Consider the following 16123-nt stretch of genomic DNA (forward strand, 5'->3'; position numbering starts at 1 on the left):
GGTGATCGTTTTCTTAAATTGCGACAAGGTGAGACTTTCTGGATACACCAATTAGGGACTCTATCCCCTAAGGGTCTCAATGAAGGGATTGATCTGGCCTCTTTTTTTATGATTAAACTAATATTCACATGGTCTTTTAGTACAGGCTGTATTATGTAATCAATCTAATATATATATTTATTTCTATTCTAGCTATGCATATATATTATACTATTCAAAAGTTTATTTTGTAATATTACATTTAATATGGTTTATGTCATCCATGTGTGGCTTTAGGTTAAGTTATAATAGATTGTATAGGTTTTTGTACTGATATTATTCTATTTATTGGCTTCAAACTTGTGAGACATTTTTTATGGGGGCTATAGTAGTCCCCCAAAAAGTTATATCACATTATGCCTATAGTATTATGATGCTTTTTTAATTAACTCAGTATGTGTGTGTGTGTGTGTGTGTGTGTGTGTCTGTTTTTATATATATATATATATATATATATATATATATATATATATAAATATGTTTAATAGTGGTTTATTGTTTGCATACATCTATGATACCCCTGCCTTATACATATTTATATGTCTACAGTATTTTCCGTATTTCAGTTCATCATTAAAGCATATTCCTTTAAATTGTATTAATTGCAAGTTAAGGCAGAGGTATATAAATGACAGTCCCGCCAACCACAAACCACACCTCTGACGAAGAGGCACACGCCTTGAAATGCGTAGGGTGGTTCTGGTTGGTCAGGACACTGTGTGGGAGGGTGAGAGGCAGGCTCTGTGGAAGAAGGAGAACTCGAGGAGACGCTGACGAGTAAAATTATTCCCCCTGCTCCTCCCGATCTGCTCGTGGTGCCGGAGCTCTGAAACCGGTGACGTCACTGCGTGGGAATGCAGTGACGCAGCAATACAGCGACGCGGCGCCCCACGTGGTGCGGAAGCACTCTGCAATTGGAGGAACCTTTACCAGCAGGGCAGACCTGACGGACGCGTCAGTGGAGGGGACAGGATCACACAGACACTACTTATGCTGAGATACCCCAAGAGTGTCCACATTCAGTGCTCTCATTGCACTGACAATTTGAAATTGCAACTTTTATCTTTTCTTGCCAAGTAAAACTAACATACTGCACTATCAGGTGTGCGCTTTGTTCTTGAATTTCACTACTCCTCACATTAACCTCATGGCCGTCACTACTAGCACCACTACTCCTCACATTAACCTCATGGCTGTCACCACTAGCACCACTAATCCTCACATTAACCTCATGGCCGTCACCACTAGCACCTCTCCTACTCACATTAACCTCATGGCTGTCACCACTAGCACCACTAATCCTCACATTAACCTCATGGCTGTCACCACTAGCACCACTAATCCTCATATTAACCTCATGGCCGTCACCACTAGCACCACTAATCCTCACATTAACCTCATGGCCGTCACCACTAGCACCACTAATCCTCACATTAACCTCATGGCCGTCACCACTAGCACCACTAATCCTCACATTAACCTCATGGCCGTCACCACTAGCACCTCTCCTCCTCACATTAACCTCATGGCCGTCACCACTAGCACCACTAATCCTCACATTAACCTCATGGCCGTCACCACTAGCACCTCTCCTCCTCACATTAACCTCATGGCCATCACCACTAGCACCACTAATCCTCACATTAACCTCATGGCCGTCACCACTAGCACCTCTCCTCCTCACATTAACCTCATGGCCATCACCACTAGCACCACTAATCCTCACATTAACCTCATTGCGGTCACCACTAGCACCTCTACTCCTCACATTAACCTCATGGCCGTCACCACTAGCACCACTACTCCTCACATTAACCTCATGGCCGTCAGCACTAGCACCTCTCCTCCTCACATTAACCTCATGCCGTCACCACTAGCACCACTAATCCTCACATTAACCTCATGGGTGTCACCACTAGCACCACTAATCCTCACATTAACCTCATGGCCGTCACCACTAGCACCACAAATCCTAACATTAACCTCATGGCCGTCACCACTAGCACCACTACTCCTCACATTAACCTCATGGCCATCACCACTAGCACCACTAATCCTCACATTAACCTCATGGCCGTCACCACTAGCACCACTAATCCTCACATTAATCTCATGGCCGTCACCACTAGCACCACTAATCCTCACATTAACCTCATGGCTGTCACCACTAGCACCACTAATCCTCACATTAACCTCATGGCCATCACCACTAGCACCACTAATCCTCACATTAACCTCATGGCCGTCACCACTAGCACCACTAATCCTCACATTAACCTCATGGCCGTCACCACTAGCACCACTACTCCTCACATTAACCTCATGGCCGTCAGCACTAGCACCTCTCCTCCTCACATTAACCTCATGCCGTCACCACTAGCACCACTAATCCTCACATTAACCTCATGGCCATAACCACTAGCACCACTAATCCTCACATTAACCTCATGGCCGTCACCACTAGCACCACTAATCCTCACATTAATCTCATGGCCGTCACCACTAGCACCACTAATCCTCACATTAACCTCATGGCTGTCACCACTAGCACCACTAATCCTCACATTAACCTCATGGCCATCACCACTAGCACCACTAATCCTCACATTAACCTCATGGCCGTCACCACTAGCACCACTAATCCTCACATTAACCTCATGGCCGTCACCACTAGCACCACTACTCCTCACATTAACCTCATGGCCGTCAGCACTAGCACCTCTCCTCCTCACATTAACCTCATGCCGTCACCACTAGCACCACTAATCCTCACATTAACCTCATGGGTGTCACCACTAGCACCACTAATCCTCACATTAACCTCATGGCCGTCACCACTAGCACCACAAATCCTAACATTAACCTCATGGCCGTCACCACTAGCACCACTAATCCTCACATTAACCTCATGGCCATAACCACTAGCACCACTAATCCTCACATTAACCTCATGGCCGTCACCACTAGCACCACTAATCCTCACATTAATCTCATGGCCGTCACCACTAGCACCACTAATCCTCACATTAGCCTCATGGCCGTCACCATTAGCACCACTACTCCTCACATTAACCTCATGGCCATCACCACTAGCACCACTAGTCCTCACATTAACCTCATGGTCATCACCACTAGCACCGCTACTCCTCACATTAACCTCATGGCTGTCACCACTAGCACCACTAATCCTCACATTAACCTCATGGCGGTCACCAGTAGCACCTCTACTCCTCACATTAACCTCATGGCTGTCAACACTAGAACCTCTCCTCCTCACATTAACCTCATGGCCGTCACCACTAGCACCACTACTCCTCACATTAACCTCATGGCTGTCAACACTAGCACCTCTCCTCCTCACATTAACCTCATGGACGTCACCACTAGCACCGCTAATCCTCACATTAACCTCATGGCCGTCACCACTAGCACCGCTAATCCTCACATTAACCTCATGGACATCACCACTAGCACCACTAATCCTCACATTAACCTCATGGCCGTCACCACTAGCACCACTACTCCTCACATTAACCTCATGGCTGTCACCAGTAGCACCACTAATCCACACATTAACCTCATGGCCGTCACCACTAGCACCACTAATCCTCACATTAACCTCATGGCCGTCACCACTAGCACCGCTACTCCTCACATTAACCTCATGGCCGTCATCACTAGCACCACTAATCCTCACATTAACCTCATGGCCATCACCACTAGCACCTCTCCTACTCACATTAACTTCATGGCCATCACCACTAGCACCTCTCCTCCTCACATTAACCTCATGGCCATCACCACTAACACCACTAATCCTCACATTAACCTCATGGCCGTCACCACTAGCACCACTAATCCTCACATTAACCTCATGGCTGTCAACACTAGCACCTCTCCTCCTCACATTAACCTCATGGCCGTCACCACTAGCACCACTAATCCTCACATTAACCTCATGGCTGTCAACACTAGCACCTCTCCTCCTCACATTAACCTCATGGCCGTCACCACTAGCACCACTAATCCTCACATTAACCTCATGGCCGTCACCACTAGCACCGCTAATCCTCACATTAACCTCATGGCCGTCACCACTAGCACCACTAATCCTCACATTAACCTCATGGACGTCACCACTAGCACCACTAATCCTCACATTAACCTCATGGCCGTCACCACTAGCACCACTAATCCTCATATTAACCTCATGGCCGTCACCACTAGCACCGCTAATCCTCACATTAACCTCATGGCCGTCACCACTAGCACCACTAATCCTCACATTAACCTCATGGCCGTCACCACTAGCACCGCTACTCCTCACATTAACCTCATGGCCGTCATCACTAGCACCACTAATCCTCACATTAACCTCATGGCCGTCACCACTAGCACCTCTCCTACTCACATTAACTTCATGGCCGTCACCACTAGCACCACTACTCCTCACATTAACCTAAAGGCCGTCACAACTAGCACCTCTCCTCCTCACATTAACCTCATGGCGGTCACCACTAGCACCACTAATCCTCACATTAACCTCATTGCCATCACCACTAGCACCACTAATCCTCACATTAACCTCATGGCCATCACCACTAGCACCACTACTCCTCACATTAACCTCATGGCCGTCACCACTAGCACCGCTAATCCTCACATTAACCTCATGGTCATCACCACTAGCACCACTAATCCTCACATTAACCTCATGGCCGTCACCACTAGCACCACTAATCCTCACATTAACCTCATGGCCGTCGCCACTAGTACCTCTCCTCCTCACATTAACCTCATGGCCATCACCACTAGCACCACTAATCCTCACATTAAGCTCATGGCCGTCACCACTAGCACCACTAATCCTCACATTAACCTCATGGCCGTCACCACTAGCACCGCTACTCCTCACATTATCCTCATGGCCGTCACCACTAGCACCTCTACTCCTCACATTAACCTCATGGCCATCACCACTAGCACCACTAATCCTCACATTAACCTAATGGCCGTCACCACTAGCACCACTAATCCTCACATTAACCTCATGGCCATCACCACTAGCACCTCTCCTCCTCACATTAACCTCATGGCCATCACCACTAGCACCACTACTCCTCACATTAACCTCATGGCCATCACCACTAGCACCACTAATCCTCACATTAACCTCATGGTCATCACCACTAGCACCGCTAATCTTCACATTAACCTCATGGCCGTCACCACTAGCACCGCTAATCCTCACATTAACCTCATGGCCGTCACCACTAGCACCACTAATCCTCACATTAACCTCATGGACGTCACCACTAGCACCACTAATCCTCACATTAACCTCATGGCCGTCACCACTAGCACCACTAATCCTCACATTAACCTCATGGCCGTCACCACTAGCACCACTAATCCTCACATTAACCTCATGGTCGTCACCACTAGCACCACTAATCCTCACATTAATCTCATGGCCGTCACCACTAGCACCACTAATCCTCACATTAACCTCATGGCCGTCACCACTAGCACCACTAATCCTCACATTAACCTCATGGCCATCACCACTAGCACCACTAATCCTCACATTATCCTCATGGCCATCACCACTAGCACCACTACTCCTCACATTAATCTCATGGCCGTCACCACTAGCACCACTACTCCTCACATTAACCTCATGGCCGTCACCACTAGCACCACTAATCCACACATTAACCTCATGGCCGTCACCACTAGCACCTCTCCTCCTCACATTAACCTCATGGCCGTCACCACTAGCACCACTAATCCTCACATTAACCTCATGGCCGTCACCACTAGCACCACTACTCCTCACATTAACCTCATGGCCGTCACCACTAGCACCACTAATCCTCACATTAACCTCATGGCCGTCACCACTAGCACCACTAATCCTCACATTAACCTCATGGCCGTCACCACTAGCACCACTAATCCTCACATTAACCTCATGGCCGTCACCACTAGCACCACTACTCCTCACATTAACCTCATGGCCGTCACCACTAGCACCACTAATCCTCACATTAACCTCATGGCCGTCACCACTAGCACCACTAATCCTCATATTAACCTCATGGCCGTCACCACTAGCACCGCTAATCCTCACATTAACCTCATGGCCGTCACCACTAGCACCACTAATCCTCACATTAACCTCATGGCCGTCACCACTAGCACCACTAATCCTCATATTAACCTCATGGCCGTCACCACTAGCACCGCTAATCCTCACATTAACCTCATGGCCGTCACCACTAGCACCTCTCCTCCTCACATTAATCTCATGGCCGTCACCACTAGCACCACTAATCCTCACATTAACCTCATGGCCATCACCACTAGCACCACTACTCCTCACATTAACCTCATGGCCGTCACCACTAGCACCACTACTCCTCACATTAACCTCATGGTCATCACCACTAGCACCACTAATCCTCACATTAACCTCATGGCCGTCACCACTAGCACCACTAATCCTCACATTAACCTCATGGCCGTCACCACTAGCACCACTAATCCTCACATTAACCTCATGGCCGTCACCACTAGCACCACTAATCCTCACATTAACCTCATGGCCGTCACCACTAGCACCACTAATCCTCATATTAACCTCATGGTCGTCACCACTAGCACCACTAATCCTCACATTAATCTCATGGCCGTCACCACTAGCACCACTAATCCTCACATTAACCTCATGGCCATCACCACTAGCACCACTAATCCTCACATTAACCTCATGGCCGTCACCACTAGCACCACTAATCCTCACATTAACCTCATGGCCATCACCACTAGCACCACTAATCCTCACATTATCCTCATGGCCATCACCACTAGCACCACTACTCCTCACATTAATCTCATGGCCGTCACCACTAGCACCACTACTCCTCACATTAACCTCATGGCCGTCACCACTAGCACCACTAATCCTCACATTAACCTCATGGCCGTCACCACTAGCACCACTAATCCTCACATTAACCTCATGGCCGTCACCACTAGCACCACTAATCCTCACATTAACCTCATGGCCGTCACCACTAGCACCACTACTCCTCACATTAACCTCATGGCCATCACCACTAGCACCACTACTCCTCACATTAACCTCATGGCCGTCACCACTAGCACCACTAATCCTCACATTAACCTCATGGCCGTCACCACTAGCACCACTAATCCTCACATTAACCTCATGGCCGTCACCACTAGCACCACTAATCCTTACATTAACCTCATGGCCATCACCACTAGCACCACTACTCCTCACATTAACCTCATGGCCGTCACCACTAGCACCACTAATCCTCACATTAACCTCATGGCCGTCACCACTAGCACCACTACTCCTCACATTAACCTCATGGCCGTCACCACTAGCACCACTACTCCTCACATTAACCTCATGGCCGTCACCACTAGCACCACTAATCCTCACATTAACCTCATGGCCGTCACCACTAGCACCACTAATCCTTACATTAACCTCATGGCCGTCACCACTAGCACCACTAATCCTTACATTAACCTCATGGCGTCACCACTAGCACCTCTCCTCCTCACATTACAGCCAGCTTCTCATTACCTGTATACTGTATGCAGCTTCCTTAGAAAAGATTGAATGAGTCTAGGACAATTAGCCATGACTGTTTCACCGCCAGGACAATTTGCTGTTTCAGTTAATGTAACCTCTTACCCTAAAACCTTAACCCCTCACCCAAAAACCTTAACCCCTCACCCATAAACCTTAACCCCTCACCCAAAAACCTTAACCCCTCACCCAAAAACCTTAACCCCTCACCCAAAAACCTTAACCCCTCACCCAAAAACCTTAACCCCTCAGCTTAAAAACCTGAACCCCTTACCCAAAAACCTTAACCCCTCAGCTTAAAAACCTTAACCCCTTACCCAAAACCTTAACCCCTTACCTAAGAAAAGTCACTTCTTACACCAAGACTCAACCACTATTCCTAACGCTCCAGACCCTAACCGCTGCCCGCGTGCTGAAGCAGACTGGTCCCTTTCTGGGTGTAATCCCCCTTATAGTCGCTGTTTTTCCGTATTTACGCCCGGTTTTACTAATGATGGTTTCATACGGACTTTACAGAGGATCAGCGCTCTGTGGACCGGCAAACAGTCTGATCACCTGAAGACATCAGGTAAAGACGGTGAGACCCTGCTACGCATGGGTTTACCACGGAAATACTGAAAGTGAAAAACAAGCATTTGAATAGCAATAGCGATGTATTTATTGTTATATAAAAGTGACAATGCGCTGCGTTTAACCCTTTGCGCACGCCATGGTCCTGAGGTCACGTTGGGCCTGTGCCGGGCGGCACTGTTGCAGTGTGGTGACCTTTGCCCGGTGTAATTTCTCCCTGTGTAATGATTATTATACTGTATCTGATAAGATCAGCCTGCTTCAGCCATCGCTGATATTTTATCTCACCGCGTAATGCTCCTCGCGTTAACCCTTCCCTGCCATTTATTTCACGTTCCAGCTAAACACTATCTGCTCACAGCTCTCTCGGAGACCCGTGCGGGAGCCACGTTTTCCCAAATATCAAACCACTCTATTTCCCACGTGGTCATCCCACGTCTGCTCTGTGTTGGGGTCTATAGGCGCTGACCTCAGATAATGGAGTCAGGAGATGGTATAGGGGGGAGTGGCGCCTCTGTTCCTATAAATGATTACAGGAGAGGTATATGGCGTCTTAACATCCGTAAAGAAGACGTTTAAGATTCCCAAATGATTCCGAGTGTAAAACATAAATCATTAAACATTCATATCCTTAGGCACAGGAGCGATTCCACAGCTCTGCACATGTGAAGAAGAGACCTGTGAGGTTTGGAAAGCTCTGTACACGTGAAGAAGAGACCTGTGAGGTTTGGAAAGTTCTGTACATGTGAAGAAGAGACCTGTGAGGTTTGGGAAGTTCTGTACATGTGAAGAAGAGACCTGTGAGGTTTGTAAGCTCTGTACATGTGAAGAAGAGACCTGTGAGGTTTGGAAAGCTCTGTACACGTGAAGAAGAGACCTGTGAGGTTTGGAAAGTTCTGTACACATGAAGAAGAGACCTGTTAGGTTTGGGAAGTTCTGTACATGTGAAGAAGAGACCTGTGAGGTTTGTAAGCTCTGTACATGTGAAGAAAAGACCTGTGAGGTTTGGAAAGGACTGTACATGTGAAGAAGAGACCTGTGAGGTTAGGAAAGCTCTGTACAGGTGAAGAAGAGACCTGTGAGGTTTGGGAAGTTCTCGACACATGAAGAAGAGACCTGTGAGGTTTGGAAAGCTGTGTACATGTGAAGAGACCTGTGAGGTTTGGGATGCTCTGTACATGTGAAGAAGAGACCTGTGAGGTTTGGAAGCTCTGTACATGTGAAGAAGAGACCTGTGAGGTTTGGGATGCTCTGTACATGTGAAGAAGAGACCTGTGAGGTTTGGAAAACTCTGTACATGTGATGAAGAGACCTGTGAGGTTTGGGAAAGCTCTGTAAATGTGAAGAAGAGACCTGTGAGGCTTGGGAAGCTCTGTACATGTGAAGAAGAGACCTGTGAGGTTAGGAAAGCTCTGTACATGTGATGAAGAGACCTGTGAGGTTTGGGAAAGTTCTGTACATGTGATGAAGAGACCTGTGAGGTTTGGGAAAGCTCTGTACATGTGAGGCACATTCCCAGACTTTAAAAAGTGATTCCTAATTCCATAATATTAAACATATTACTGTCACTACTTCAATGCGGTCCTAGCTGGCATTGTGCCTTTAATCTTACCCCAGAGAGATGCAGTTATCTTACCCCAGATAGATCCAGGGATCTGACCCTGGAGAGATCCATAGATATTACCCCAGAGAGATCCAGAAATCTTACCTCCAGAGAGATCCAGAGATCTTACCTCCAGCGAGATCCAGAGATCTTACCTCCAGCGAGATCCAGAGATCTTACCTCCAGCAAGATCCAGAGATCTTACCTCCAGCGAGATCCAGAGATCTTACCTCCAGCGAGATCCAGAGATCTTACCTCCAGCGAGAGCCAGAGATCTTACCTCCAGCGAGATCCAGAGATCTTACCTCCAGCGAGATCCAGAAATCTTACCTCCAGCGAGATCCAGAGATCTTACCTCCAGCGAGATCCAGAGATCTTACCTCCAGCGAGATCCAGAGATCTTACCTCCAGCGAGATCCAGAGATCTTACCTCCAGCGAGAGCTAGAGATCTTACCTCCAGCGAGAGCCAGAGATCTTACCTCCAGCGAGATCCAGAGATCTTACCTCCAGCGAGATCCAGAGATCTTACCTCCAGCGAGATCCAGAGATCTTACCTCCAGCGAGAGCTAGAGATCTTACCTCCAGCGAGAGCCAGAGATCTTACCTCCAGCGAGATCCAGAGATCTTACCTCCAGCGAGATCCAGAGATCTTACCTCCAGCGAGATCCAGAGATCTTACCTCCAGCGAGATCCAGAGATCTTACCTCCAGCGAGAGCTAGAGATCTTACCTCCAGCGAGAGCCAGAGATCTTACCTCCAGCGAGATCCAGAGATCTTACCTCCAGCGAGATCCAGAGATCTTACCCATGAAAGATGAATAGCAGACGAGTGGAACACTTACCTGCGCCGGTCTCTCCAACAAGATCAGCCGCCGCTTCTATCTATAGGGTGAGCAGTGTGGGTGTTAATATCTATAGGGTGAGCTGTATGTGTGTGAGCAGTGTGGGTATGATTATCTACAGGGTGAGGCGTGTGTCTTCTTTAGTGTGATTAGTGTGGATATGTATATCTATAGGGTGAGCAGTGTGTTTATATCTATAGACTGAGCAATGTGGGTACAGTATGTATGTCTATAGTGTGAGCAATGTGGGAATGTATAAGGTGCGCAGTGTGGTTATGTATGGGGTGAGCGGTGTGGGTATGAACTGTATGCAGGGTAAATGTAGGTATGTATAGGGTGAGCAGTGTATATGTAAAGGGTGAGTAGTGTGGGTATGTATAGGGTGAGCAGTGTGGCTGTGTATAGGGTGAGCAGTGTGGCTGTGCATAGGGTGAGCAGTGTGGGTGTGTATAGGGTGAGCAGTGTGGGTGTGTATAGGGTGAGCAGTGTGGGTGTGTATAGGGTGAGCAGTGTGGGTGTGTATAGGGTGAGCAGTGTGGGTGTGTATAGGGTGAGCAGTGTGGGTGTGTATAGGGTGAGCAGTGTGGGTGTGTATAGGGTGAGCAGTGTGGGTGTGTATAGGGTGAGCAGTGTGGGTGTGTATAGGGTGAGCAGTGTGGGTGTGTATAGGGTGAGCAGTGTGGCTGTGTATAGGGTGAGCAGTGTGGCTGTGAATAGGGTGAGCAGTGTGGCTGTGTATAGGGTGAGCAGTGTGGGTGTGTATAGGGTGAGCAGTGTGGCTGTGTATAGGGTGAGCAGTGTGGGTATGTATAGGGTGAGCAGTGTGGCTGCGTATAGAGTGAGCAGTGTGGGTGTGCATAGGGTGAGCAGTGTGGCTGTGTATAGGGTGAGCAGTGTGGCTGTGTATAGGGTGAGCAGTGTGGCTGTGTATAGGGTGAGCAGTGTGGCTGTGTATAGGGTGAGCAGTGTGGCTGTGTATAGGGTGAGCAGTGTGGCTGTGTATAGGGTGAGCAGTGTGCGTGTGTATAGGGTGAGCAGTGTGGCTGTGTATAGGGTGAGCAGTGTGGCTGTGTATAGGGTGAGCAGTGTGCGTGTGTATAGGGTGAGCAGTGTGGCTGTGTATAGGGTGAGCAGTGTGGCTGTGTATAGGGTGAGCAGTGTGCGTGTGTATAGGGTGAGCAGTGTGGGTATGTATAGGGTGAGCAGTGTGCGTGTGTATAGGGTGAGCAGTGTGCGTGTGTATAGGGTGAGCAGTGTGGCTGTGTATAGGGTGAGCAGTGTGGCTGTGTATAGGGTGAGCACTGTGGCTGTGTATAGGGTGAGCAGTGTGGCTGTGTATAGGGTGAGCAGTGTGGCTGTGTATAGGGTGAGCAGTGCGGGTGTGTATAGGGTGAGCAGTGTGGCTGTGTATAGGGTGAGCAGTGTGGGTATGTATAGGGTGAGCAGTGTGGGTGTGCATAGGGTGAGCAGTGTGGCTGTGTATAGGGTGAGCAGTGTGGCTGTGTATAGGGTGAGCAGTGTGGGTGTGTATAGGGTGAGCAGTGTGGCTGTGTATAGGGTGAGCAGTGTGGCTGTGTATAGGGTGAGCAGTGTGGCTGTGTATAGGGTGAGCAGTGTGGCTGTGTATAGGGTGATCAGTGTGGCTGCGTATAGGGTGAGCAGTGTGGCTGTGTATAGGGTGAGCAGTGTAGGTGTGCATAGGGTGAGCAGTGTGGGTGTGTATAGGGTGAGTAGTGTGGCTGTGTATAGGGTGAGCAGTGTGGCTGTGTATAGGGTGAGCAGTGTGGCTGTGTATAGGGTGAGCAGTGTGGCGGTGTATAGGGTGAGCAGTGTGGCTGTGTATAGGGTGAGCAGTGTGGCTGTGTATAGGGTGAGCAGTGTGGCTGTGTATAGGGTGAGCAGTGTGGCTGTGTATAGGGTGAGCAGTGTGGCTGTGTATAGGGTGAGCAGTGTGGCTGTGTATAGGGTGAGCAGTGTGGCTGTGTATAGGGTGAGCAGTGTGGCTGTGTATAGGGTGAGCAGTGTGGCTGTGTATAGGGTGAGCAGTGTGGCTGTGTATAGGGTGAGCAGTGTGGCTGTGTATAGGGTGAGCAGTGTGGCTGTGTATAGGGTGAGCAGTGTGGCTGTGTATAGGGTGAGCAGTGTGCGTGTGTATAGGGTGAGCAGTGTGGCTGTGTATAGGGTGAGCAGTGTGGCTGTGTATAGGGTGAGCAGTGTGGGTATGTATAGGGTGAGCAGTGTGGCTGTGTATAGGGTGAGCAGTGTGGCTGTGTATAGGGTGAGCAGTGTGGCTGTGTATAGGGTGAGCAGTGTGGCTGTGTATAGGGTGAGCAGTGTGGCTGTGTATAGGGTGAGCAGTGTGGCTGTGTATAGGGTGAGCAGTGTGCGTGTGTATAGGGTGAGCAGTGTGGCTGTGTATAGGGTGAGCAGTGTGGCTGTGTATAGGGTGAGCAGTGTGGGTATGTATAGGGTGAGCAGTGTGGCTGTGTATAGGGTGAGCAGTGTGGCTGTGTATAGGGTGAGCAGTGTGGCTGTGTATAGGGTGAGCAGTGTGGCTGTGTATAGGGTGAGCAGTGTGGCTGCGTACTGTATGCAGGGTCCTGCGCTCCTCTGTGCCAGACTTACCCCTGCAGGCTCACTGCTCCCCCCCTGCGTGTGTGCGAGTGTGCGAGTGAGCCACCCTGTATCAGTATGCAGTGGTAATTTCGCACAGAGAAGGAGGGAGGGGAGGGAGGGATCCTATCTCTGCTCGGAGGGAGGGGACCTGTAGGTTTGATATAATGACGACATGTCAGGTGCTTAGCCTGCTAGTGTCCTGCGTGGCGTGTGAAACCGCTGACCCCTGGGTCATAGCTGCTGACCCTGTGGGCATTCAGAGGTTGCAAACGGATCACTCACCGCTGAGCTAAATGTCTGCTTCTTATCGCCCGGCAGGAACATGCGCAACGCGAGGTTCTCGCGGCGAAGCATCGGCGTTTAACGCTGGACTGGCGCTGTTATTTTTCTAACCGCCCCACCCATACTGTACGGCGCCTCCTAACCGAAAACATATAGAAAAACAAAAAGCGCGATTCCTGCGCTCCTGCCAATTAGGCTAAAATAAAATGGTAATCTCATGAATAAGGGGTATTTAGTTAAACCCTTAGGCCAAAGCGTTATAAGCCTGCAGCCCCGGCACGGCATAACCGTATGCAGCCCCGTCACGGCATAACCGTATGCAGCCCCGTCACGGCATAACCGTATGCAGCCCCGTCACGGCATAACCGTATGCAGCCCCGTCACGGCATAACCGTATGCAGCCCCGTCACGGCATAACCGTATGCAGCCCCGTCACGGCATAACCGTATGCAGCCCCGTCACGGCATAACCGTATGCAGCCGTGTCACGGCATAACCGAATGCAGCCCCGTCACGGCATAACCGTATGCAGCCCAGTCACGGCATAACAGTATGCCGCCCCGTCACGGCATAACCGTATGCAGCCCCGTCACGGCATAACCGTATGCAGCCCCGTCACGGCATAACCGTATGCAGCCCCGTCACGGCATAACCGTATGCAGCCCTGTCACGGCATAACCGTATGCAGCCCTGTCACGGCATAACCGTATGCAGCCCCGTCACGGCATAACCGTATGCAGCCCCGTCACGGCATAACCGTATGCAGCCCCGTCACGGCATAACCGTATGCAGCCCCGGCACGGCATAACCGTATGCAGCCCCGTCACGGCATAACCGTATGCAGCCCTGTCACGGCATAACCGTATGCAGCCCCGTCACGGCATAACCGTATGCAGCCCCGTCACGGCATAACCGTATGCAGCCCCGTCACGGCATAACCGTATGCAGCCCCGTCACGGCATAACCGTATGCAGCCCCGTCACGGCATAACCGTATGCAGCCCCGTCACGGCATAACCGTATGCAGCCCCGTCACGGCATAACCGTATGCAGGTACTTACACTGAATATATGCAATTATTGTCCCATGGACCGTGAGAAAGCCCTGAAGGGGTTAAATAAAGTACATGCTTTTGTGAGTAGTACATCTACACGCTGGTCAAACCAGTACCATACAGTAGTTACCGTACTACAGAGATAAGCTGCGGGTGCACAAATTCCCTGCTGTGAATATAATACAACGTACACATATGTCTCTCTGTCAGCCGTACACATTCACCGGCTCTCGGAGGGTGATGTGCAGACTGGCACTGGGGGGTATATTGTACCTGTACTAAGCGGGGAATTAGTAGGGGCGCTGCCCTGAAGGGAGGAGACAGACACCTCCAAGGAAATACTATGTAAAGCAGATGAGCCAATAAACCTCCCCCCGTGACGTGTCAGTGACACTGTATTAAAAGGCCCTCATGGAGTGTGCAGCAAGGCAAGGGATTGGCCTAATATTCGGGGAAGACTGTACTGGTGCAGCCACGAGTATCCCAACACTTGCCCGGGAAAATCTGGGGCAATCTCCCAGTAACGCTGCAACATTCAAACTGCATGGGACTGCCAGGGACCCCCGCTGTGTTACTCCGACGGGCCATTAGTCTGTCTGCAGAAATGTCACAGGAAATGTTGCAGCATTACTGGGAGATTGTCCCAGATTTTCCCAGCGTTCGGATACTCGTGGCTGCACCAGTACATACCGTATATGTGTGGAAGGCTGTGTCACGGGAGGCCACGTATTTGCAGCTTTTTACCAGGATCATTCCCTGAGCAAAACAAGATAGAAAAGCAAATTGTCTTGTATTCCATAGAAACAGGCGTCACACACAGTGACTCACAAAATACAAGAGAAGACACACTTTCTGGGGCTACACAACTAGACTTAGCCTGAAATGTCCTGGAACTGATATCGGCGTGAAGTTCCTGACGCCGCCGCTGTATCCGCTCCGGAGCCTGAAATAACTTCACCGCGAGTAAATCCCAAACGTCCTGGAACTAAAATCGGCTCCAATTCCATCTGCCACCGCGACGTTCAGTCCTCAGAACTTGGCCACTAAAGTCGTCCTGAAATGTCTGAAGCCGGCGCGCTGCTATTTCTCCCGGAGCATCTTTTCATACATTCAAATTTGCCGCTGCTGTCTTAGCGCTCAGAATCTCATCTCCGGATTGGCTGAGGGATTCTTATAGTATTTTTGAGTTCATTCATGAAGCACTACAGCCAATCCGAGCGTGGGAAATTTCCTACCAGCCAATCAGAGCGATGTCAGTCTCCTGAAGCCGGGCAAGCTCGGATTCGGAACCTGACAAGGGCATGCGCCAACCTGGCACCTCTGCCACGTGTCATGCAAGGGTCTCCCGCTGTGTTAGGCTCGTCAAAGTCTGGGTTGGGGCAAATGGTGGTCCGATGACTTCCATTCACTCCAGGATGTGAGTACTTGAGCCCAACTCTGGTACTCCACCTGCTTTCACACCTGGCAACATCTGAGGCTTTCATGTCCG

The 16123-nt window shown here is 49.7% G+C and overlaps 1 protein-coding gene across 3 annotated transcripts in view; it reads right to left on the minus strand.

The window, feature by feature from the left end:
- LOC142473264 (diamine oxidase [copper-containing]-like) overlaps positions 1–13428 on the minus strand; it is a 38530-nt gene extending 25102 nt beyond the window's left edge. For 2 of the 3 annotated variants that reach the window (XR_012790017.1, XM_075580457.1), the window contains exon 1: positions 13310–13428. The gene's annotated coding sequence lies outside the window, so the exon portion shown is untranslated. Of the gene's footprint in view, positions 1–10684; positions 10725–13309 lie in introns of all 3 variants that reach the window. The other variant, XM_075580458.1, reaches the window with a different exon arrangement.
- Positions 13429–16123: the final 2695 nt, after the last annotated feature.

The sequence above is a fragment of the Ascaphus truei genome (genome assembly GCF_040206685.1).
Source record: "Ascaphus truei isolate aAscTru1 chromosome 2 unlocalized genomic scaffold, aAscTru1.hap1 SUPER_2_unloc_2, whole genome shotgun sequence".
NCBI classification, from domain to species: domain Eukaryota; kingdom Metazoa; phylum Chordata; class Amphibia; order Anura; family Ascaphidae; genus Ascaphus; species Ascaphus truei.